The following is a 27,214-nucleotide window of genomic DNA, read 5'->3' as shown; positions in this document are numbered from 1 at the left end:
TCAACAACAACATCTGTATTTGTTGGTTTAATGAAATTTAGATGCAGGTTAACACGTGTCATCTGATGGCTAAATTATTAGGAAGGATGAATATTTAGTAATTTAAAGATATTAATAACATTTACCAGAGTAAAATATATTTTGCTATTGAAATTTGATTTTAAAAAAAATTGTTCATGATCTCCCTAGCTGTGACAAAATCAAACCTTCTCTTGAGACATTTCTACAATTTCATAAGTTTGTTGTCAGATACTTATGTGCAATGATCACAAGCAACATCTCAGAGGTTCCTTTTCACTTACTTTCAAAGTTCCAGTCTGTCACTGTGGTTTAACTTTAACAACATGGCTGACAAGGGCTTTATTATATTTTTTCATTAATCATTTAATTTTCCTGATGTGCAGCTGACAATTAACCCAATTTGTCATGTCAGATACTTGACTGTTGATTAGAATGTTAATTAGGTGTTTGATTGGTGATTCAGATACTTTAATTATTTTCATGCATTAGAAGAATTTACACGTAAAAAACTGTCTGACAAAGGTGTTAGAATACATACATATTCTAATAGATCTTTAATAATTGCAGTGATTCAGTGACAAACTAATTACACAACTTTATAAAAAATGAAGGCATTTTTAGTTTCTCCTAAATCTATTCAGCATCTGCCTGAAAATATACAACTTTTTTTTTTCTAGTTTCATTTTTTTAGTGTAAACTTCTGGTAGCATAAATTCAGGAATGAATATATTTGCTGGAGGAAAAAAAATATTTTCCATGCTATTTTTTCCCCTCTAAGGCTTCCAGGAGATGTCTTACATAAAGCATATATTATTTCCTGTGGTCATTCAGAAAATATATTCATTTTGCACAGTCCCAGCACATAATGCCCCACTGCAAGTATCATGTAACCTCATTAAGATCAATAATGCTTGAAACCAATAGCAGTTAATGAAGCAAAGACATTTAAAAAACAAATTCTAGCTGCTTAGATCCCGAGAGAATTAATGTTAAGAATATTATAACTGTACAAAACTGACCCTTAGGCATTTTGAAAAAGCTGTGTAGTGCCAACTATTGAGAACTCACTTCTTCATCCTATACAAAATTTGCACCTCTTCTGTGAGCTGTTTATTTTGTTTACTTTAGGGGGGTTTATTAGTTGTTGTCAGTTTGGGTTTTTTGCTTAGCTTTTGTTATTCCATTTTTTTCTCCAGCAAGTGCAGATCTATATACAACATACACAGATATTAAACATACTGATAAAATGCTCCCCAAATAAGATCATGCAAATTAATATTGTTTAGTCTATGTGTACCACTTCCAGCAAAAACAAAATACTGCTTCTTCTTTGGACCTTCAGGAAGACATGCATTTGTATCTGGTAGTTCACTATTTATACATGAAAAAACTAGTCCCTGGGGAAATGGTGTGGGAAAACAGCAGCATCTCGCCACGGATAGGACTAAAACCAGTTGACATTTGATATTTACAAAGTGAGATCATAACCTTTTGAGCATGTGCCATGCTAGAATTTAGGCACTTTAAAAACAATGCTCAGCTGCTGTCCATCAAAACAGTCTGGAATACCTTGGAGAAGACAAGTGATAATACTGGCATATCTTTATGTAGCAGAAGTAACATCATTTTGTTATACGTTTTTACACACTCAAAAAGCCTAATACGTTGGAATGTTAATAAAAACAGTTTATTTTATAATAAATACAAAGAATCAGGGTGTAGTAAGCATTAAGTTATTTTCCTTTGAAATCATTGAAAGGGAACTTACTCTTGATGCTATTTTTAATGACCTGAAAAATGTCAGAAAAGAGCTCTTAGTACATTAATACGTCTGGTAACAAGAGGTTTTTTCAAACCACATCCTGCAAGATTATGGGCTTCAGCTACAAAGTGGTGCTGAAGTCTCTTTCAACATCTACCAAAGTCAAGTGAGTAGTTTATAATCTGATCTTCTCAGGCTAATTACAGATGCCCTCTGTAATTACCCTATGGTAGGAACTGCAGAAGAAACAAAAGCATTCATAGCCTTTTTTGTTACTAAAGGAATTGGGAAGAACAAGGTTAACAACATGACCAGAAACAGCAGGATCATAATAATGGCATGCAAAAAAGACTTAGTGATGCAGAGCTTGGTTTATCAGCAAAATAATCTGTATCTTTTAAATATGTATGAAGATTTAAACAGACAATTTTCTGTAATTTACCTACCTACTGCATATTATCATTATACCTTCCTGGATAAAAAGAGGAACATGAATTATGGAGATTCTTGATTGTGTTATCAAGCACTCTTACACCTTGATAATAGCTGCTTGATGGTTTGCTCTTTGCAAGTAATGCCAGACAAATTTCCCCATCAAACTTAAAATTTGTTAAAAGTATAAATAGAAAGTGTGTTTTACAAATATAAAAGTGCTTATTCTAAAAAAAAGTATAAAAGTATAGTTTTTATATGTTAAGAATTTTAAAAATAATTACACTTAGTAAAAATTTTTTTCACAAAGATGTAGTTAGTAGTTTGAAATTCTTTTGACAATAATCAAGGTTTGTGCCATGGTCTTGGCATTCAAAAGCCATCAGTCACTTTTACTGTGAGCAATAAACACTATTTTACAGCTTTCTCAATGCCTGAGGAATGCTGAACCTCTTACCTTAGCTAGAGTGCCCAGAATCAAACTACATTTTTGATGCTATAGGGCTTTGAAACAAATTAGCTTCAAGCACTCTTTTTACCCCAAAAGTGAAAAGAAAGAGTACAGAAGTAGTTTGACTGATAGCTGTCAAGAACACAAATTGGATTCTTAATTGGATTTTGTCTTGAGAGGAAAATAAATTAAATACAGTGTTTAAGAAGATACTAGTTATTTCCACCAAACTGTCTCTTACTAGGATTCTAAAACTGCAAAGCCCTTTGCTGCAGAAATTCATGTTCCCTTTACCTGTTGCCTGTCAAAGCCAGTTCTTTTCATTAATGTTATTGTTGTCATTATTCTTATCATTAATATCTACAAGCATTTTGCTAACTTACAGTCATTGAAAATGGACAGAGAGAGAGAGAGAGAGTATATGTACTGTACAAGGAGGAAAAAAAAATAATTAATTGACTGAACTTGTCTCTGCTTGGCTAGAGTAATTCCATAGCCTAGGGATAAAGAAATTAAGTTCAAAGAAAGAAGTCCCAGATTTTAATCCTAGATCCCAGTGTCATTTATGCATTTTAGTCATTAATTCTTAAACTTAAAAAGCTAACAAACAAACAAAACCAATAAAACTGTTTCTGGTATAGCCTCATTTATTCTTTGATGTCAGTCCAACATTTCTTTTCATGGATGCTACTTACTCCTCAAGACACAAGGAATACCAGTTTCAGAGTAGCAAAGAATTTCAACACTTATACCGCCTTAGTAATCTTACTTGGACCTTGTCCAACTTGTTTATAAATCAATAATAGATAGGTATTTTTCTGTCCATTTTAAATTGAGATGGTCAAGGTCCTGCATATGTAAATTATGTAATACAAACTTACGTCTAACTTTTGCTAGTAGATTTGTAAAAGATACACATACACAGTTGTGTTAGCTTTTTCTGTTGTTTCAAAACAAAATCTAATAAAAATGTAAACAGTTATTCACTCTTCCAAAATAAGTATTTAACTGATAAGAAACACAGTTTAAAAAAAAAGCGATTCATATCTTCCACATAAGATTTGTCAAGAAATATTAATTCAGAAGTGTAACTTTAGCATGCATATAGGGTTGCAGTATAGAGTAGCATAAAATTGTCTATGTCTGAGTCACTTAATTTTTTTACCAAGGAGGAAATGGCAGGTTTCTGGAGCACCAGCCTTTAGATGATGATAATGATGATGAAGATGATGATGAGAATTGTGGCAATCCAATATCCTGAAGACTACGGGGAATGGATCCTAGGCTTTTTCCGGATATATTACTCTTTAACATAAAGCTTCCTAACAACCCTGAAAGTGTGGTAGGACTCCCATAGAAAACATAGTTCAAGTGATCAATCTATCGATCAATCTATCTGTTTCATTTCTGTTAATAAAATAGTGCAAATACTATCAGTGTTTTAACAGCATTTTAAAAAGAGATAGTTATGAACCATCTAAGTATCTTTGGCAAATCTTATGGCATTTTAATAGACTGGAAGCTTTTATTTCACTCTATTATTTATCTAACTGCTTTTGCTGATAGCTACATGAGACACAGTATGCATAAGTACTTCTCATGGCTTTGGTATTACACAGGACTTAAAAACACCCTATAGGCATTAATTGCAAAAAAAGCTATTTGAAATAAATTGACCAAATGGAGCTTGTGTTTGATTATAGTGGTGTGTGGTGTTTGATTATGGGGGGGTGGTGGTGTTTATGTGTATAAGTGTGTATATGAATTCTAATTAATTGTAAGCAGTTCCTAACAGATGTATAATAAAAAGTCATCATGCTGAAAAGTTTAAGATTAAATGAAGTCAATAAAATGAATGCTTTTTCATAAAGGAAGCTGTTTAAGAACTTCAAGATCTTTGAGGATATGAACAGCCTGTTAATGTAAACAGAATTAATCCAGTGAAAAGCTAAACAAGTCCTTTGAAATTAATGGTAGAATGCTTCATTTGTATGAATTTTAGATACTTTTAAAACCTTCTTGGAAAAAAAACCTTATGCTGCTTCACAGAATAAAAAGATCTACAAAACTGAGATCTATTGAAAGGTTCTCAAAATGGAGATACAGGGCCAGACTCTTAGCTGCTCTAAGAGTAACACCATTTGTGGCTGATGCAAAATATGCATATTGTGTAGCACTGACACTTTTTCTTCGAAGGTGTAATAAAGTTTTGACCTGAACAAGTCTTTCACAGGAGATTTAAATCATAACAGAATTAAAAGAAAATGTAGTTAGTGAATGTGAGCTAAGCACAGTAGTTAAGCTTGCGGAGCACAAGTAGTTGTGTGAAAATGAACTGTGTCTAAAAGACTGTTTTTCTCCAGTGTCTTAAAAGAAGACACTTTTCATTGATAGCTGGGAGGAAACTTTGTATAGCAGTTAATGTCAATCATTTCCAGATTTAAGCTACCTTTTTAAGACAAGAAGTTACCATTCTGATTATTCATGTCAACCTAATAAAAACTGCAAGTCATCAAACTAAAGATAACATTTGATGGAGAATTGGTAAAAACTTATTGGCTTTTACCGAGCCAATGTAGAAAAAAATCCTAAAGAAAGCAAAAATATCTGATTTCCCATTTGAACTTTGCTAACTTCAACTTGCCCTTGTTTCAGTTTACTGGATAAAGTATTTTTTAGCATCAGAGTTGACATTTTGTTCTGTAAAAATAACCATAACCTGTGAAAAACTTGCCTCTTAGCATTCGCTTTATGTAGGTTTAGTTACTCGTTCTTTCATTGTATGGCATACTTTCAGCACCACAAAACACGTTTATCCATCTGCAGATGTGTATATGTATGCACACGTGCCATCTACATATACATGTAAGTGTGCACACATTCTATGATGTAATGAATTCAGGTTTTTCAGGATTCTTTTCAAAGTGTCAGCATCAGGATTGGGCATATTTCTTATTGGTGTCTCAGAACTGTCACCTATGAAGTGACACCATTTCCAGATTAGAATATGAAAATTTGAACCTGAAGCTGTCTTTAGAATGGGGTACAAGAAGTTGTGGTATATGTTCTTGTACTTTTCCAGGGAGCAAGGAGTGTTTCTGCATGCAATTTGACAGTCTTAATGTTATCAGTTCTTTATGATCAGGTGCATTGTTCTTTATAAATTCATAATTTGATCTGTGACTTCAGATAGATATTTTCTTCAAAAAATACTTAAAAAACCTTGAAAAAACCTGCTCCCCTCCCCCCATATAAACACCTAAAGTCCTCCTAATTAAGACAAGATTACTTGCACACAGCTTCTTTGATTTATTCTTTCAGGAAACAAAGACTAAGCATGGTAAAGAAGCATAACACACTTGAGGACAACAATGTGTCTGAAATAGTAGCCAAAACACAGCCTGATGCATTTAGCAAAACCAGCCTTCAGTTAGTGCAATTATTTGCAAAAAGTGACTCCTGCTAGACTGTCAGAAGCATATATTCTGCAGCAGTCCTAGCTACCAGACAGCTCATATTGGGGAACCTAGAGTATTGAGCTGCTTGCTTTCAGTTTGTGCACTTGTGTTTCTGTCACAGTTTTGCATGCCAAATGCTCCAGCTAACTGGGGAAATACAACAGTAGTTTTCAAGGAGACATGAAAAAGCTGAAATGGAGGATTACTCTGAAAAATATCGTAAAGGAGGCCTGTCTCCTTTCCATAGTGATACATGTTAAAGTATTCAATTTACTGTGGGAAGGTAGAAAACCTTATAGACAGAAGGTAGGACAAATTCATCTCCCTTATGGAGATGAAGGAGTTCTTCCAATGTAGATTCAGAATAAAAGCTTGAATTTGTCTTTGCCTTTAGTGGCAACCTAGCAAGACTGTCCTTCTTAGTCATTTAATCTTTGTCTCTGCAGGCTACTACTGTAAATATTTTTTATCAGCACAGCGGTGTGGTAGGATCAATGTCAAAAGACAGCTCAGAGGGACAATACACTTACTTCAAGGGATCTTCTCAAAGCTTGAACAAAACTCAGCAGGTGGGTGATAGATAAATATTTTATTTACATCAAGGAAGCCAGTTTAAGATTTCATCCACAGCAACGGGAAATTAAGAAACCAAAAATGTGAGGAATATGCATTCAGATAGACCAGAAAATGAAGAGTGGAAGACCTTATGGCACAATATCATGAACATGGATCATCATTACATTCCTTGGACTGAGAAACATAAGCTACGTTGAATCAAAGACACCAGATGATTGTGACATTTGAATGGTGTAGTTGTTAACTCTTGGAAGCATTGAATCTTGTGTTCATATACACTGGTAAGTGACTGCAAAAACAGGAAATTATTGTGAAAAGATATCTTGGTTTATTATCCAGTCTTCTAACCGTTTCCCAAAAGTAATTTCCTTTTCTTTAACTGGTAATACTAAAACCAATGCAAATAATACAATTCTTTACTGCCCATTCTATTACTGTTCTGATCAAATTTCTAATCAACCAGTGCAACTAAGAAAAGGTGACAGGTAATAGTACTAGGTGACTCTCTTCTGAGAGGTACGGAGGCACCCATTTTCTAACCTGATGCACTCTCTAGAGAGGTGTGTTGTTTACTGGGGGCTCATACCAGGGATGTCACTGAGAGACTACCAAGCCTTGTACAGTCCACTGACTATTATCTGCTGCTGTTGTTTCACGTGGGCACAGTGATACAATCAGGATCAGTCTGAGGAGTACCAAGAAGGATTACAGAGCCGTGGGAGTGGCAGTAAGGGACTCTGGAGCACAGGTAGTTTTTTCATCGATCCTCCCAGTCAAAGGAAAGGGATTTGAAAGGGCCAGTCGAATCTGGCAAATCAACAAATGGTTACAGCACTGGTGCCACAGCCAGGAGTTCAGCTACTTAAACCATGGGACTCGCTTTGAGAAACCTGGTCTACTGGGGGCTGATGGGGTTCATCTGTCAGAGGACCGAATGGGGTCCATCTTCGGTCATAGGCTGGCCAAGCTGGTGAAGAGGGCTTTAAACTAAAGTTCCTGGGGGAGGGGAACCTCAGTCCATCCCACTCCTACCATTTTGGTGCCAGTGCCAACAACAGATGCCCAGAGCCTGCAGAAGGATCACAGGTCAGCAGGAGAGCACTGGAAGAGCAGCAAAGCCAGCTTCATCAGGGACCCAACTTAAATGCCTCTATGCAAACACACGTAGGATGGGGAATAAAAAAGAGGAGGTAGAGATGTGCATATGCCTGCAGGGCTATGATCTTATTGGTATCACAGAGATGTGGTGGGATGGTTCCTATGCCTGGAGTGTTGGAATGGAAGGATACAGGCTCTTTAGGAAGGACAAGCAGGGAAGACGAGGAGGGTGTGTCACCCTCTATGTCAATGACCAGCTGGAGTGCATGGATCTCTGCCTGGGGATGGTTGAGGAGCTGACTAAGAGCTTATGGGTCAGGATTAAAGGGAGCGCAGGGACAGGTGACATTATAGTGGGGGTCTGCTACAGGCCACCCAAGCAGGAAGACCGAGCAGATGAGTCCCTCTATAGACAGATAGGAGCAGCCTCACGTTCACAAGCCCTGGTCTTCATGGGGGACTTCAACCACCCTGATATCTGTTGGAGGGACAACACAGCAGGACATAAGAAATCTAGGAGGTTCCTGGAATGCATTGATGATAACTTCCTTCTCCCAAGTGACAGAGGAGCCAACAAGGAGAGGTGCTATGCTGGACCTTGTTCTCACCAACAAGGAGGGGCTGGTGGGGAATGTGAAGCTCAAGGGCAGCTTTGGCTGCAGTGACCATGAAATGGTAGCGTTCAAGATCCTTAGAGCACCGAGGAGGGCGCACAGCAAGCTCATGACCCCGGACTTCAGGAAAGCAGACTTTGGCCTCTTCAGAGATCTGCTTGGTAGAGTACAATGGGATAAAGCCCTGGAGGGAAGAGGAGCACAAGAAAGCTGGTTAATATTCAAGGATCACCTCCTCTAAACTCAGGAGCGATACAACCCAACAAAGAAGAAGTCAGGCAAAAATGCCAGGAGGCCTGCATGGATGAACAAGGAGCTCCTGGAGAAACTCAAACACAGAAAGGAAACCTACAGAGGGTGGAAGAAAGGGTAGGTAGCTTGGGAGGAATACAGAGAAATTGTTGGAGCAGCCAGGGATCCGGTCAGGAAAGCTAAAGCCCTGATACAATTACATCTGGCCAGGGATGTCAAGGGCAACAAGAAAAGCTTCCATGGGTACGTCAGTGATAAAAGGAAGACTAGGGAAAATGTGGGCCCTCTCCAGAAGGAAACGGGAGACCTGGTTACCCAGGACAAGAAGGCCGATGTACTCAATTACTTTTTTGCCTCAGTCTTCACCGGCAAGTGCGCAAGCCACACCGCCCAAGTCGCAGAAGGCAAAAGCAGGGACTGGGAGAATGAAGAACTGCCCACTGTAGGAGAAGATCAGGTTTGAGACCATCTAAAGGAAACTGAAGGTGCTCAGGTCCATGAGACCTGATGAGATGCATCCACGGGTCCTGAGGGAACTGGTGGATGAAGTTGCTAAGCCACTGTCTATCATATCTGAGAAGTCGTAGCAGTCTGGTGAAGTTCCCTTGGACTGGAAAAGGAGAAACATAACCCCCATTTTCAAAAGAGGAAAAAAGGAAGACCTGGGGAACTACAGGCCAGTCAGTCTCACTTCTGTGCCTGGCAAGATCATGGAGCAGATCCTCCTGGTAACTATGCTAAGGCACATGGAAAATAAGGAGGTGATGAGTGACAGCCAACATGGCTTCACTAAGGGCAAACCAGGCCTAACAAATTTGGTGGCCTTCTAAGACGGGGTTACAGCATTGGTGGATAAGGGAAGAGCAACTGACGCCATCTACCTGGACTTGTGCAAAGCATTTGACACTGTTCTGCATGACATCCTTGTCTCTAAATTGGAGAGACATGGATTTGATGGATGAACCACTTGGTGGATAAGGAATTGGCTGGGAGGTTGCACTCAAAGACTTGCAGTCAACAGCTCATTGTCCAAGTGGAGACCAGTGACAAGTGGTGTTCCTCAGGGGTCAGTATTGGGACCAGCGTTGTTTAACATCTTTGTCAGTGACATGGACAGTGGGATTGAGTGCAACCTCAGCAAGTTTGCTGATAACACCAAGCTGTGTGGTGTGGTTGACACACTGGAGGGAAGGGATGCCATCCAGAGGGACCTTGGCAGGCTTGAGAGGTGGGCCCATGCAAACCTCATGAGATTCAACAAGGCCAAGTGCAAGGTCTTGCACATGGATCAGGGCAATCCCAAGCACAAATGCAGGCTGGATGGAGAATGGATTGAGAGCAGCCCTGAGGAGAAGGACTTGGGGATGTTGGTTGATGAGAAGCTCAACATGATCCGGCAATGTGTGCTTGCAGCCCAGAAAGCCGACCGTATCCTGGGTTGCATCAAAAGAAACATGACCAGCAGGCTGAGGGAGGTAATTCTCCCCCTCTACTCTGCTCTTGTGAGACCCCACATGGAGTACTGCATTCAGCTCTGGGGCCCCCAACATAAGAAGGACATGGATTTGTTGGAGAGAGTCCAGAGGAGGGCCACAAAGATGATCAGAGGGCTGGAGCACCTCTCCTGTGAAGACAGGCTGAGAGAGTTGGGGTGGTTCAGCCTCGAGAAGAGAAGGCTCCAGGGAGACCTTATAGCAGCCTCCAGTACTTAAAGGAGGCCTACAGGAAAGATGGGGAGGGACTTTTTACAAGGGCATGTAGTGATAGGACAAGGGGTAATGGCTTTAAAGTAAAATAGCGTAGATTTAGATTAGATATAAGGAAGAAAATCTTCACTATGAGGATGGTGAGACACTGGAACAGGTTGCCCAGAGGAGTTGTGGATGCCCCATCCCTGGAAATGTTCAAGGCCAGGTTGGATGGGGCTTTGAGCAAGCTGGTCTAGTAGAAGGTGCCCCTGACCATGGCAGGGGAATTGGAACTATATGATCTTTAAAGTCCCTACCTACCCAAACCATTCTATGATTCTATGATTCTATAAAATTTCAGATATAGTGACTTTCTCAGTGGCTTCAACCTCTGCTAAATGAAAAATTCAAAAGGAGAAAATTTTCCGAGAACACTCACTTAATTGCTTTTGGGATTTATTCCATCCTCATTTCGTACTATTGTCTGTGAGATGCTCTAGCCTCTTTGATATGAAAATTTCATACAAATTAAAATGTATGCTGTAAGTACAACTTAAGGTACAAGACTGCTTGTACTCCATGTAATTGTCCATTCTCTGAAAAAGGAATTTATAGCATTTATAAGGATTATACTGTAAAGACTTGTAACAGAGACTTTAAGATTGGTACAAACCAAATATAAATGTAAATGTGTGTGTGTAAGTACCAGAAGGAACAGCATAGCAAGGGTTAAAAACATGGTCTGTCCTGATAAAAAAGAACACCATTCCAACATTTAAGAAGTTGATGTCAAGAGCAGATGGCCTGCACTCCCATATGACAGCAAATGTATCTCCATTCTAAAAACAGGAAGCCAACATATTAGTTATGCCCTTTGTTTTCATCAGGAAAACATATATTTTCGTCTTAGAAAAACAGGTAATGCAACCTTGCCTAAGGTTTATGGAGATGGAAATAAGCAAGACACTGAATGAAAGAACCAGCCAATAACAACTGAGAACTCTTAAAAGGTATAAAATAACCGTCCAAACCTTATTTTATCATTGCCACTCAAGAAGAACCCCAAAGGTGTGATGAAGACCTAATAGCTGGCATCCCTTGTCCTCTGTGGCCCACACATGGTCCTCTCTGGATCCCGTGGGCATATACATCTTGGATCTTGTGAGTCTGAGTTTATGAGAATATGAGTGAATTAAGTCTATGAGACAAAGAATGCAAATGGGTAACATCAGCTCAGAGATTTCATAAATAAATATAATTTCCCTTTCCAATGAGGTCTCCCTTTGAATTTTATTATGTAAAATTCTTACAGTACTGTCGCGGATGGAGTGAGCGTGCACTTCACTCGTAAGAGAGAAGTAAAAATATAGTTTATTGATACAGAATAGGGAGTTAACAAAGTTCAATGCGACAGTGTTTTAACAAGATTCGATGGCGAGGCACACTTGATTATTTACTGCATAGAGGACAGGGTCAGACAAAACTGTCAGGGAGACCCTCCCGTTGAGTCATGAGGTTCGGAAGGATCCCCTTGCTTTCTAAACTCCTTCTCAGAGAGGAGTCTAGGTGCGGCTAGATCCAGTCCTAGTCCCAGACTTGGTCAACGGTTTATATCTAAAGGATTATATATGCGCAATCAATCCTTTATATCACTTAGCTAAGATTTCAAAGTTTAGCATGCTATTAGTCACTTACCGAGGATCTGTTGCGGCAAGGAATCTCTCAACCTCGAGGAGTAACCTTGAGAGGCGTCCCTGCTCAAGGGGAGATCCTGGCGTGCAGCCCGCTGCCGTGCAGGAGAGCTCAAAGGGCTCCTGGGCTGCTCACTATTTATGGGGATAAGATGATTGACCCATAGTCATATTTGCATGCCGACCACAGGTTTTAATTTCTTCGGTGGGCGCATTGCACAATAGCCCTAGGCTATTGTGTTGTTATCTGTCTCCTGAATTCACTTTGAGCTGATGCAGCCATCATGACCAGATGCATCCATTACAATCACCGCTGGTGGTTACCACCTAAGCAGGGTTACAGGAGATAAAGGTCGGGGGCAGGGGAAGCACACCATCACAAGTACTGCTTTTCTTAAGTAATGTAGGAAACCACTAAGAAGCTGTATGGTGCTGTGGTGACAGTGTGTGTAACAAACCAATAAACTAATCAAACTACTTATGAAATTTATATAAATTCATTTTAATTGAAACTAAATTTACAGTCCAACATACATTTCTGAATGTCACACTGGCAGGAAACAGCTTTTATCCTAATGTGTTGTGGAAGGCAGCTGGGGCACAATCCTGAAGAGAAGGGCCATGAAGTGATTTTGAGTCTTGGGAGGAAATTAGCCTCTGCGTCTATGGACTTACTGTGTGTACTCAACCAAGAGGAAGAACACTTGCTGGTCTTTCTTCTTGGGTTGCTGGACTAGGATTTGCTGTATTTATGTCCTGTCCTCCTGTCACTTCCTTCCAGTTTTCCTGGGGTAAGGTAGAATTCAATAACTTCAGTAGCTGTTTCCCTCTTCTGGAGGGGTGGGGGAGTAAAGGAAAACCTGGTTTGGGGTGAATGTCCAACTAACAAAATTTGGTCCATTGACAAAGCATGTTAGGATAAGGAGCAGGTTGTATAATCATATCTAGTATCACTGGATATGTAATAGTGGATCTTACAACAATTGCTTTCAAAATTCTAAGTAATCAAGAAAAGAAAGATTATAACACAGAACAAGGAAAATATTACCATGCACAGTTCTGTAACTTTTTTTTTAAATTTGCCCAACAGGAAAACTCACATGAAAAATGGTTTAATGGAACACAGTCTTAAAAAAAATTGTTATTTTTCCTCCATGAACTTGCTGCTAAAGTCACATATTAAGTTTTTATTCCATCTGGATATCTGTTAACCTTTTAACCCAATGTTTGGTAGCTCATCTCAAATTCAAGCAGTTTTGGGAAAAGATGTTAAGAGCATATCCATTGACGTTTTCCAGCATCATAAATGGATTCAAGTTCTGATTCTTTAAGGAGACTCTCCCAAGGCCTGATTTGTCTGAAGTAAAATAAAATAAAAATAATATACACCAGCTGAGGATGTCTCTCAGCAGTGCATTCACAATCACACATTAATCTGACAGCTTGCACACTGCTTTGTCTGGGTAAGAGGGAAGAATATTCATTGGAGAATTCTGTTCAATCAAGAATTGAAATGCTTCAGAATTTTTTTGTCCAGAAATATTTCATATTGATGAAAAGGGGAAGTTTTGGCCAGCTCAAGGCATCAGACTGACAGTTCTGGGATTAAACATATTTATGTTTTTATTTAAATTATTTGAATATTTATTCTGTTTTATTATAAACTAGGCTCCTCTTAAACATGTCAGTCATAATAAAAGATAGCTTTCATCAGTATTCTAGAACAAATATTTTACATTGATTATTTTTTTTTAAAGCTTCTGTTTTGTTTTTTTTTTTAAGAACAATATCAGCCTTGAGATCTTTGAAAAAATATTTTCCTTCTCTATTGCGAGTATATAACAAGTTTATACGCATAATACAGTTTTAGTGGAGGTAAGCTAATTGAGCACTAAAGGTAGTGGAAATGGAAAATAAATTTTCTCACAGATCTGAAAAATTCTAGAAATAATTCCTTCTATATGTAGAAAGATTAGTTAACTCTAAAAGTAAATATTAAGGAAATAACTATTCCTCTACAAGAATAATTATTTCCTTATTCATAAAGTTTTGTTTGTTTGTTTGAAAACTGCTGTTTAGAATTAGTTAAAAATCAGTATTACTGAAAATTAATGATGAGTTCTTTTCTTTGCTTTATCTGTAAATTAACCAGTTACATTTTCAGTTTTACTGTATTTGTTTTCTTTCCTCTTTGTCTCCAGAAGTAGTAAGTTTTGAAGAAAGGGTTTATGTGTGTTCTCTCATACTGAATGTTCTCAATGATTCTAATGTATTCCTTTTAATTACTGTTGTGTCTCTTTAGTCCATCTGGTATAAATGGAAAGGAAATCCCAAACCTATAATGAAACAAAAATTTCTGTTACTTTTTTCTCTCCTAGAAAACCTCAATATGCAGCTAGGAGTGTATAAGTTCCATTCAACTTGGGCGGGGGAGCAGGGGGAGAAATCACATGAACTTTATATTCAGAAGGAAGACAGGTAAAATAAACTCTAAAAGATTATAACAAAATAATAGAAAAAGAACATAATGACCCACTTTCTTGTAAATGTTTTCATGCATAATTAAAACTGAACATCAAACAGATTACAGTCATGTCTACTAGACCATGACATAGAGGAAAAAAAAGCCTAATTTCCACCTAATTCTGCTATTAGAAATCTTTTATGACTCTGAGCAGAATAGGTTTTATTTTTTATGAGAAACAGAAGAATGGAAAGAAATGTATAATAAAATAAGAAGGAGTTTTAAATAATTTATTTTCATAATTAATTGATTTTCCTCAGGATGAGTGAAGATTGTATGTATTTTTGTGTGTATCAAATTTTGGGACCATTTCAATGTCTACTAACCTAGGTTTCAGAAATTCTGTAGCTAACTGTCCAAAATTGGATGTTATAGTGTGCAAAATTTGATGCATCTAAAATCACAGATGACCCCAGGAAACTTTCTTCCTGGGCTCTTCACATTTAACAGTTTCTTACATAAAACAAGGAATCAACAACCTTTTATCTAGTAAAGAAAAAAGAAGGAAAAATGGAAGAAGCAGCACTAAAAGTTAAGTAATTTAGGACTTGATTCAGAAAAGGACATAGGTGCTCTAGGCTCCTCTCTCCACAACTAAAATTAAAACTTAATTTTTTGACACTTGTCTGATGGTGGAAATTACTAATGTTAAAAAGACACCCTTTTTTGCTTTGACATTCCCCTAGTTTCTTGTAACTGTATTGTGCATACGTCCCAACCTCCCCTGGTACTGGTCAGTTTGCTTATCTCAGGATGTGATCCAGTGGGATGGTGGCTCTGCAAGCCTGGTGCTCGGGACACTCAACAACACAGTAGTAAAAGGGGTTCTGGCTGCTGCCCTGAGATTATTTCTGTCAATTCATTCCATGACTGCCTTTATGCATTGCAGTGTGCAACTTCTAGTGGTTAAATCCACTACTAATGATAAATATTAGAGTGGATATTTTCCACCCTGGTTTGGGTGTCTGTAAGCTAGACATCTAGTTTAGCCATCTCAACTCTTTGTATAGTCAGTGACAAAAAAAATTTCTGTCCTGCTAGGTTTTACATTAAATGGTACGAGCTATCATCTGATAATTTTTTTCTTTTTGGTCCCTTTTATATCTTGCAAAACCATATAAGCATAACAAAAATTTCAGAAAGGGCAGAAAACAGTGCAACTACTTAGCAATTAAAGATATACAAGGGTTTGAAAACCTATGCGTTCACTGCAGTCTTGCTAAGTGATGATTGGAAAGCTTTGATTATCATTTAGAACAAATAAAGCATTGTTAAATATGTTTAATAAGTTCATTTATGCAAATCAACTTTCTGAGCCCTCATCCATGTTCCACCTATTTCCAAAACATAACTTGAGGAAAGACAACAGGAACAATTCATTGTAAGTTAAACTTGTAAACTTCTTTGATAATTCACCCAAATCAATAAGCAGTCAAATAAGTAGATTTGATCCAGACCTATAAATAAATGAGATATTTTAAAAATTTATGAAAACATAAGACAAATACTTAAATATTTGGGGACCATAAACTGAAGTATAACTTCCAGCAGATTTCAGTTTCTTTTATTAATTTTAACAAACTTTGCCTCAGCCTTGATTCACCTACAGCTTCTCTTACACAACTAAACCTGTATTTGTCTTTTTTGTGTACCTGAAGTTGTCAGCTGAACTGGACTCAAGTTTACATTTGTCATAGGGAGAAAACAATAAGATGGAAATAGGCCATATTGATTTGTCTTTGTGCAAACTGTCCTTTCTGAGATTTAGTGCAAAAACCTGCAATTTCTACTAAAAGGTGGGTTTCTGAGGTGCAGCAGCTTAGCAAATATACTAATAAATCTAACTTACCTGATACTATGCTCCTGCTGAATAGCCCATGCTTGTGTTATTACACCTCTTACCCTTTATAACAAGGGCGACACATCAAGCTGTTTATCAGGAGTGATGCTTGGTCTTTGCCTGCTCTGGTATTATGACCAGGCTTGGTCTGGCAGAGTGCTTAGTTGGTGTGGGCCAAAGTGGTGCCAGACACAGTCTGAACAGCTTAGCCATGTAGGCAAGGGAGTTTCAGTGCCCAAGGGTGTTCTGTAGCACAACTTAATTTACAAGTGCAAACACAGACAATGAAGTTGTGCAAATTTATGTAGCAACAACACTCCGCTAATTTTTTGAGACACAAAAACTGTCGTATGAGCCAATATTGATTCATTCCATACATAAAGCAGCAAGTTTGTTATAGAAAAAATAAATTCCTACATAGAAAAGTACTATCAACTCACTTGGTATTACAGATTATACAATGCACTTTCTACTTTGCCAACAAACAGTTTATAAGTAAAATCTTATACTTATAAAGCAAGCTTTCACTCAGGAAGAAACCTACTGAACTATTTTTATATCTCCAGAGCTAAAAATTCAGTAGCTTTAACTCCAAGTTGTGAAGTTAATATTAATTTTAGAAAATTATTCAGGTAAACAAAAAATGAAGTTATTGCACAGTAATTCTACAGAGATCATTTTTTTAGAGTTAGAAAAAAGTTTGTCAATAATTATTCTGCTAAGGACTAAAAAAACCCCTTTTTAAATAGAAAAAAAAGAGTTTGCTTTTAATTTGGAAGCAGAGTCCACTGCACTAAAAAAATACTCTGTATTTCTCAAGAGCTGTAGTGCCTAAGTTTACTTAAGTGAGAAAAAATAAGTTTAGATATAATTTTATTTATAAACAAGTTCTCCAAACTGGTGGATCTGTTTCTAAGCTTTTAGACGTTACATTGTAGTAGTTATGCATTACAATTTTAATTTTTTTCTTTATTTCATTTTTCCAAACTTACATAGCACAGCCATTGGGATCAAGCTGGGGACTGAGGATTCTCAGGGGCAGTAGTGCTGCAATAACAAAATGCATGAATTGACAGATGACTGAGCTACATTTATATGAAATTGCATGCTTTTAGTGGGTGCTATATTCTCAAGTGAATTATTTTCATATTGATGCTTTGTCACATCATGTGCTTAGCACATTTTGTTCTGTTTTCTGACTACATACAGTTGTTTTGTCGAATAATTTACCTCTGAATCACTCATAAGAAATCTCATGTGGAAATGAGATTTTTTTCAGATGATAAGCCACTGCCAGTTATATTCTACTTGCATAAAATAGGCAATTTACACTGCAAAGGCAGTTTAAATGAAATGAGGAGATGCATATAATATACACAGTAGGTCAGCAGAATAGTATTTCCAGGCAATACAGATGGAGGTAAAGTCACATTAAAAATTGCTGCTCTAAATACGACCTTCACAGACATACAATTTGGACCAATAATAAGAAAAGGTAAGAAACAGTCTTTGGGGTTTTTAATGAATAAAATATGTCAGTTTCTTCAGAAGGAAGACCAACAATATCACCAGTCAGGAAAATACCTTCCTTTAGTCTGTTAGAAACTGGAGTATGCTGTTGTTGGGTTTATAATTTAGTTATTGACATACCCATTTATCTGTCTATCTATCTCTCAATCTATCATCTATCCTATTATCAATCATAAGTGTCTATCTTTTAACATCAAGACAGCTTTTGTAAAAATGTTACGGATAATACCAACAAAATATTCCAGCTTGGATTTTTTTTTCTCTTGATTATCGTCTAATGATATTTTTGTATATTTTTGTATTTGCTTTTTGTATTATAATAATGCCCATTAATCTCTAGTAGAAACAGAGCCTATTACACTATACACTGCACAAACATGTAATTTTACATTGCAACTACTTCAAGATACTCACAAACTAATTTAAAGTCTAAGAATACACCTTAAATATACATTACAAAGAATAGATGATTAGAGGAACATTTTGCATGGGGTTTCACAGATTATTTATGTGACCTATCATGCAATCTAGTGTGACAATCTTCCATAATTACCGCTGGAATGAATCAAGTGGCTAGAAGGAGAAAAGATTAGTATGTTGTGGCAGCATGGAAGCTACAATCCTTCAAAGTACTGCATGTGGATATACCCTTTACTCACCAGCATCAGTCTCATTTTAACTATTCTTGGAACCATTCTTTCAGTTTTTAGAAATTTTCTTCCTTTTATACCCCCACAATTCAAAGAAACAGGTAGTCTAAGAGGAAAAATCTTTACTCATGAAGTTACCTCCATTCAGAAACTCTCAAAATGTCTCTCATTAAGTTTGGTGCTTTACAAATGTGGAAACAAAAAGAATTGTCTAGCCATGAACTGCGTTAAAATACTCTCCAGTATCTGAATATGTTGATATTGAACTGTATTTCTGTGACATAAAACAACTGGATGGGCTGTGCAGAACAGTCACTTAGCATCACTGGTTAGTTAGAATTGAAACATACAGAATGGGTTTTATCTCATCTCAACTGTAAGTTCCCACAAGTTAGATGTCTACATTATAGTCAGTGGAGATAGAGCCAGTGGAGTTTAGAGAACAATTCAGTGTCCAAATTTAAATGTGTCATGTAATTCATTTAGTACCCCATCCCAGATTTCCCCACTACAGAAAGACAAAGATATCCTATATTAAGCAGCTCCATGAAGATGTCTTAGATATTGAATGAAATAGCAGATATAAGTAGTTGCCTTTGTGCAGGCAACTGAATCAAGCCCGGAGAGCTCAACTTTATAATAACGGTCACTTCAGCAGCTCATAAATAGACTTCGACACTAATGTCTAAATCAGTTTGACAGGTTACTCCTTAAGTGAAGGAGATCTCTCTTAAATTCCTCAGATCTAAGAGACTACTGAACTAATAATCTCTATGCATAAAAACACATCTTCCCATAACCTCTCTGTCTCCATCCATGCTTACAATATAAAATCATCTGGCACAGAAATACAGCATAAGAGTATTCTGAAAATAAATACATATATACACCATATTGCAGTATTAGGTATTTTTAAAAATCAAAGTCCCTGTCTCCACTCTGCCTTCATGTTATTCCTTCCACTTCATCAAAGTTTTCAATTGTTACTGTTCCTTTCCTTTGTTGTTGTGACAGTTGCTTTGCAGAAAAAAATGGTTAATGCTACCTCAGCAGAAAGAATCATCCATAGAAGTTTTTCCTGATTATGAGGATTGTAAAGGCATCCAGTTATAAATAAAAAATAGCTGTACTTCAATGCCTGTACTTAGTGATTTATTGCACTTTAGAGACTATAAAAACAATGAGAGCTGGTAAAATTGCCAGCCTGTAATAGTCTGACCTAAGAATCAGACTTGCCCTGGTACTGAGTAATCCACATAGGTGAAAAAAGTTTTTTGTGACCATATTTCTTTTAGTTTTGACCTTGAAAACTCCTTTTCAATTTCATTTAAGGACTAATGTGTATTTAGGAAGCTTTTATACTTAATAGTATAATTTTATTACTAATTAAACATGTATGTTTAGGGGATTTTGTATGATTTCAAACCAGGATCATTCACTTGATTTGTGAAGAGAGACTCACTATAGTAATAAAAAATATGACTTTGATGCCCTTTAGTTGATTTTTAATACTAGTTCAACTTAGGAGAGCAGAGAACAGATCTTTTTCCACAACATATTACATTTTTGTATTGGATTCTTCTTGAGACTTCTCCAGCTCTCTGTACAAGTATGTATTAATATTTAAAACTGCATTTTTTTTATTTTGTTATTCAGAAGACTGTTTTTTGGATAAATTTATATTTTTGTTGTTGAAGAATCACAAAATGCGCCAGTCTGAATTTTCCACAAGGAGGTTTTATTTTCAAAGCATTGTCAAAGGAAGACATGGGAAATATGGTTTTCAAATAAATTTTTCAACCAGCATAATAGCCAAGCAGCATGCTTTCTAAGTGTTATGATCCTATTAACACAAATGTAGGCTGTTTCTTCATTACTGAATTAGGTGTACTGTAAACAAGGAGGAGGAATCACATCAGTGGATTGAAAGAGTATTTCTATGTGGTGGGTTAGACATGGCAAACAGCCAAACTTCCATCCAGCTGCACACTCACTCTCTCTCCTTGGTGGTTAGGGGGAGAAAATATGATGAAAAAGCTTGTGGGTCAAGATAAAGACTGGGAGATCGCCCACCAATTTGTTTTGCAGACAAAACAGGCTCAACTTGGGGAAAATTAATTTAATTTATTGCTAAATAAAATAGATTTATAAGACAGAAATTAAAACACCACCTTTTCTTCCCCCTTTCCCATGCCCAGTTTCACTCCTTCACTCCCGACTCATTTATTCCATTACTCCTGCCAAGTAATGGGGAGCAGTGAGAGGGCTACAGTTCATACATAGTGCTATGCTGCTCCTTCTCACATTTTTCCTCTGCTTGGGCATAGGCTCTCCCACAGGCTTCAGTTCTTTTCCAGTCTTTCCTGAAAGACTGGAAAGCAGTAGCAGATACATAGTCCACATTCATTAGTGACACTCCTGATAGAATAGAGAATATGCTTACTAAATCTGCAGGTGGCATGTAGTTGAGAGAGATTACAGCTATGCTTGAAGGAAAGTATTTAAATTCCAAGTGACCATGAAGGACCATTAATCTGCTAAAAAATGGGAATAAATTCAACAGCAATAAGTGGAAGGTACAAGGGGCAGGTAAAATCAACTGTGTACAGTATGGAAAAAAACTTATTAGGTAATAGTTTTTCAGAAAGGGATATGTGAGTTATAATGGGTGACAAGCTGGACATGACTGAGCAATGCGCAAGCTGTTGACAAAAAAAAACAAACCAAAAAAAAACCCCTACACCCAAGAAAATAAAAAGGAATACTTCTCATTGTATGTAATAGAAGGATAATAGGAGAAAGTTTATACTTCTGCCTCATTTCAACATAGGTGGCCTTAGCTGGGACATTGATCTATTTTGGGTTATAAGCCTTGAGCATCTGGGATGCAATGAAGAGAATCTGGAAAACAGCAAGTGAAATAGTGAGATGTCTATTACACTGTGACCAATACCAAACGTTTGAAAGAACTGAGTAATTTATCCTAGGTAAAAAAGGTCTGACTGCATGCAGAAAGAAAGGTTTCAAATAAATTAAAAAATGTGTTCTGCTCTATGCATACATGCCACTTAGAACAAGAAGTAATGAGCTTATATTACAGCAAAAAAGATTTTGTTAGGAATGTCTCTGTAACAGAGAAGAAGAAGCAGTGAAATAGAATCTCCTTCACACAAAATCTTCAAAGAACAACTTAATAAGCTTCCCTAAGGAATGGCACAGATATAACCAATCCTGTATTTGACATGAAGATGGTCTCTATGTTTTTGATTGCTCTATGGTTTTTCTAATGCAATATTTTATATGAAATGCCAGAACCAATATTATTAGCATATCTTTTTTTCAACTTGTTTGTTCTAATAGAAACCCCAGATACTGAATGTTTGGAGATTTTACTAGTTTTCCAGGGGACAAAGAGCATTTTTGGTCCTTTACATAAAAACAGGAGGTTTCCCTGGATAACCAGATGCAGGGGACAGTAGTTTCCTATAGATGGGATTAATTTACTTTCATGTAAGTATTGAAAAGGCAGCCACTTCAATTCAAGCTAGTCACTTCTGATTACTTTTGTAGACACTGAAGGCAAATCCACATCTCCACAGGGCAATTCACCTCATCTTAAGACAGACAGCTAGAGCAAGCATAATTTAAACACTTGTGATGGCAGAACATGGGGTGTGAGCAGAGGGCAGGAATCAGTATTTAGAAATTAAGTAGGGAGAGATGGAGTTATTGATTATATCAGGTTAAGCAGGACTCTCTGAATGTCCAGACTCAGCCTTAAAGTTCTCAGGATTCTTAGCATCCACAGAGCTGTTTCTTCACTGAAAGATGAACTACAAAAATACTATGAATTTTCAAATGTCACTTCCTCCTGTTCACTGTCAAAAGAAATCTGAGACTGACAGCCAGATCTTCATCTAGAATCAATGAAATTCCATGGAAGTTAATGTTTGTTTATTCATAATAGCAGAGGAGGGGGTTCGCAAGAACTGCTTTTTTCCATATTGCTCTACTGAGACTGTTTAAATCAAGTAATAATTTACATATATATTTATATATGTATATATATAGTCTTCAGGAATTAACATTTTAATGGTCTTTCTTAATAAAAAGGAATAATACAGTATCAGATGTGGGTTAGTGGTAATGGAGTGACACTGTGATCATCCAAAACCTCATCACGTAACACTTATTTTAGAGACCATTTTTTAAGAATAATATACATTTACGCCTTCATTTTTGACACATAAATACCAATGTAAAGAATAACAGGAAAGAAAAGTTCTGGAAATATTCTTAGCTGATACTAGTTAGCTCCCCTTTCTCTGAAATACTGGTATTAGGATCTCATTCCATTCCTACACAGTTTATTTCATGAGTATTTTCAAAAGGCTTTTACTCTTAAAGGAAACTTACTACACAACACAATATCCCAAAGAATTTTAGAAGCTAGCCAAGAAAAGCTCAATTGTATCAGCTAGTTAATCTCCCAGGTAACATGAGTTTACCTCCTGTTGATTATTTACTATCAGTACACACTAAAAGAAATACATTCTTTTAGGTTCTGCAGAGGTATGATTCCTCAGCTCTTTACCTTGTTGGTTTTGCTTGTTTGTTGGTTGGTTGGTTTGTTTGTTTGTTTTTTCCTTATACATCTTTTCAATGCACTGGTATTCACAAAGCAGCAACAGAGAAGTATGATGAAAATTTACAAGACTTTGCTAACTCTTTTCCATGGATACTCAAGCAAAAATATGTGATAGATATTGTCAGTTGTCACTACATCAAGATTCGCGTATCTGAGTCTTCTCATCTTAACAATAGATTTTCTTCAGTCCTCCTGTTTGTTCTTTTTTCTTTCCTTCTCTTTCAAATCCTTTATTTTTTATTTAAGATTGTTTTTTTTTATTTTACTTCTGATATAGCATAGTACTGAACTTTGAACATAATGTTCAAATTGTGTTTCTGAGATAACCACTTGGATAAATTATTTTGTTCTGTCCAAACACAGTGAAGTGATATACACACCCTCAAGCTGCAATGGTTTGGGTTTTTTTGATTTTTTTTTTTGTCAGCTATTTAGTTTATAGACATGTCTGCTCTGATTCTTTATTTCCTTTGATTCTTTTGGAAAATTCCTATATTTTTTAAAAAGAGACACATATTCTGTCAGCCTTCTTTTGAATGAAAACAATGCATTTGGGGGGACACTATTTAGTTTACTGCAATATTGATCTGTTTAGAATGACAGTACTTAGACTGAAGAGACTTGGACCATTAAAGACCATTAGAACATCTGAAATCTGATATATGAGATAAACAATTCCATTTCATGTGATTATTCCCCCACCTTGCATAAGTCCCTAAGAGGGGGAAATTCCAGGATCTCAGAAAATGAAGGCTCAACAAATACAGTGATAACTATTTCAGATATTTTTTTGTTCCACTGTAAAATATTTCTGCCACACTTCACGTCTAAATATGTCTAGGTTTAGCCTTCTGTCAATAGTTCTTAATGCAGCTTCTTGTCTAGATCAAAGATCTTAGTAGAAGTTAGTATTTTTCTCCAAAAAGCGTATACTATGTCTATTCACTCTGCTCAGTTTTTATAGTTAAGCATTTTATTAATCCTTTCTAACCCTAAATTGCAGTGGGAGCTCAGAATAAGTTAATTATCTGCCTTAAACACTGAATATTTTTCAAGGATATGGCCCTGTTTTCCATGACTGTTTCCTGCTTTCTTTATCTGAAGTCCTGTAACTGCATTCCACTATCTTACCACGCAGATTGTTTAAAACATCCCAGGAGACGAACTCATCAGCTCACTCTATATGATTAACATTGTTGTTAAAGATCATTTCACCTAGCTTTGTATCATACTTATGCTTTAGCAATAGCAACTTAAAATTTATTTATAGATTATTCCTGGAGGAAAGGTTGTCTATCATAGGACTTACTAGGGATTTCTATTCAACCCTGCCAAAAATACCCCCTCCAGTCAAGATCCCACTACTAGAGTTTGAAATGTTAATTATGCACCTAAAGCACATTTTATTCATATTGTGCTATGCCAATTTTTTGTGTGTGTACAGGTGTTTTTAATCAGAGGTTTTGCAGAAAGAATTCAAATACTCAACAAAAGCCTTACATTTGTGAACTGAATTGATGATCTCATGAAAGAGAAAATCAAACTTTTTGACAAGACTTATTTTTCTATTACACAGTTTTGTGTGGCATTAAGCATATTACACTCCTTTAATTCTTAGCCAAAAGATTCTGAATCAGTTTCTGTGTTATGTTCTCCAGGACCAATGTCAGATTAACGAGTTCAGGGTTATACGATGTCACTTGCCTTTTTGAATCATGGCACAGCATTAGTACTCTTCAATCAGCAGTATAGCTTGAGTGAACTGAGAACTTCATGATAACATGTTAGACGATTTGCCAGCAGCCCTCCTTACCTTTTGAACTCAACTTTCTCCCCATCAAATGTTTAGTGCCTTGGAAGCCTTTAGCATAGGCTGCTTTCCCCACTAATTGCAATAGGTCTTGCAGAGGACCACAAATAGCTATCTTTTTCTGCTGTGCTGTGTTTCACTTCAAAGGACAAACTGTTCTTTAATAGATGACTATGAACTGTCAGGTTGGACAAAACCCATTCTCAAATTTCAGCGTGTCATGTAATCATTATCTCTTAGCCCAGCTGCATAAGAGCTGCTGAGTTGAGCTAACCTGACATTTTCCCTTATCCCTGAATGCAATCTACGTTGGGTAGTTATTTAAAAAGTAAGAAATAAAGCTTTGCTGTGCTGACAACACACAATACAGAACATACACAAAAATATCTGTATAAACCTACTATGCTCTTCATTAACTAGCACTCTTGGTTCATGTAAGGATTCCATAGCTGTTTTAAGCATTAGTCATTCATGAAATCTGAAGACCCAGATGTAGCATCTAGCAGCTCTTGTAGTCTAAATAAATAGGATGATTTAAGGGAGTGTCTCAGGTGAGGATTCTTATCTATTGCAGCAATAATTTGCAACTAATGATTAGGTACTGGCATAGAACAAGGGCTGCACTGCAGCTGAAGTAAACAGCCCTCCCCACTGGTGATTTTAGGATACCTGTTATTCAGAAATCATTTTCCTGACATTTACATAGTAAACTCAGATCTTACTCTGATGCTAAATATGTCTGATGGGTTTGCCTTCCAGGGCAAGCCTCAGGGATACATCAAAATTAAATGATGGAATTTTGGTTTTGTTGTTGTTTTGTTTTTGGTTTTTTTTTTTGTCTAGAACTCGTAAAGCTCTTCAAACGCAAAACTCAGCAAACATATCATTATGGGTCAGTTTCAATGCAGAATAATGAAATCAATGCATATTTATTTCTTTGTTGGATGCCAGAGAAGACAAAAAAGAATAATCACAAAGTGTCGGACATGAAGAGGAAAAATTCTGAAGTTAGTTTTTATTCTGCAAAACTTATTTCAGAATTCCGCCCACAATAAGTTTCTTATGTTGAGCTGAATATTATTTAATTGAATATATTTCTTCTTTGATAAAGCCAGTCTAGTTGTTGCCCTATGTTTTCAGAAATCTTAGATAATATGAAAAATATTTTTTCTGCATAATATTTTGCAATGATGTTTAACCAATTTGTTGTTTCTTGTTTTAAATATTGCTCACTTAATCAGTGAGGGATTTATCAGTCAGATAAATCAACATAAAATCAACAAAAAACCCGTAGTGTACTATGAAGATACACAAATTAGCAACCCAGTGACCACTAAAGTACAAAATGTATGGATAATATAGCAGGGTTAAAGCACAACCATTGCTCACTTTAAAAGTTTACTCTTGAATCTTATCCTCTGTAAGTGAGAATAAACTAAGGTTCCAAAGACTAAAAAGACTTATAAATGAAAAAAAATGAAAAAAAAATTCATTGTGTACATTTTTATAGTAATAATGAAAGGAAATATAAAGTGGAGGTGGGTTAATTCTTTACATAGAAATATGGGAGCCTTTTTAAAGTTTTCTAAGTATGGCTAGACATTTATGCTGCCTGAGTTTGTGGATACCTTAAAAAGACATGTATTTTGGGAGTGTGCTGAGGGCTGGATATCTGCAATTATGTCTTGGCATTGAATGTTTGAAGTTGAACTCCCAAAAAAGCTTGGTTTCCCAACTCATCAGGCATTTTGGTCATGGCTTGTTAACATTCATACACAGAGAAGAGCCAACAACTGGTCAGAGGCATACTTGATATTATAAATAAGATCCTTGCAGGTGGATTAGGAGTGCATTTACCCAAATGCAAAAATGTATATTTATTTCCATTCAATGTACAACCTGCCTTAACATTTTTGGTTTTGTGATTGTTCTGTGATAAGTTAAGGAAAAAAAAAATTAAAAGCTTTTCAAGCAATTAACCCAAATGATTAGTAGTATATTTCAAAACAATGTGTAGGCTTCATATGCATAATTAACATTTGCATTAATGAAATATATTCACATAAGTTCTTCCACCCATGCAGAGAGTAGTGTGATAGAATCTTACAGACATCAGTTACCAGCATTTATCATTTCCGCCTATCATGCAGTAAACTTTATTTTTAATGT

Source organism: Ciconia boyciana, chromosome 1 (genome assembly GCF_034638445.1).
Source record: "Ciconia boyciana chromosome 1, ASM3463844v1, whole genome shotgun sequence".
In the NCBI taxonomy this organism is placed as follows: Eukaryota; Metazoa; Chordata; class Aves; order Ciconiiformes; family Ciconiidae; genus Ciconia; species Ciconia boyciana.
This window is presented reverse-complemented; position numbering follows the sequence as displayed.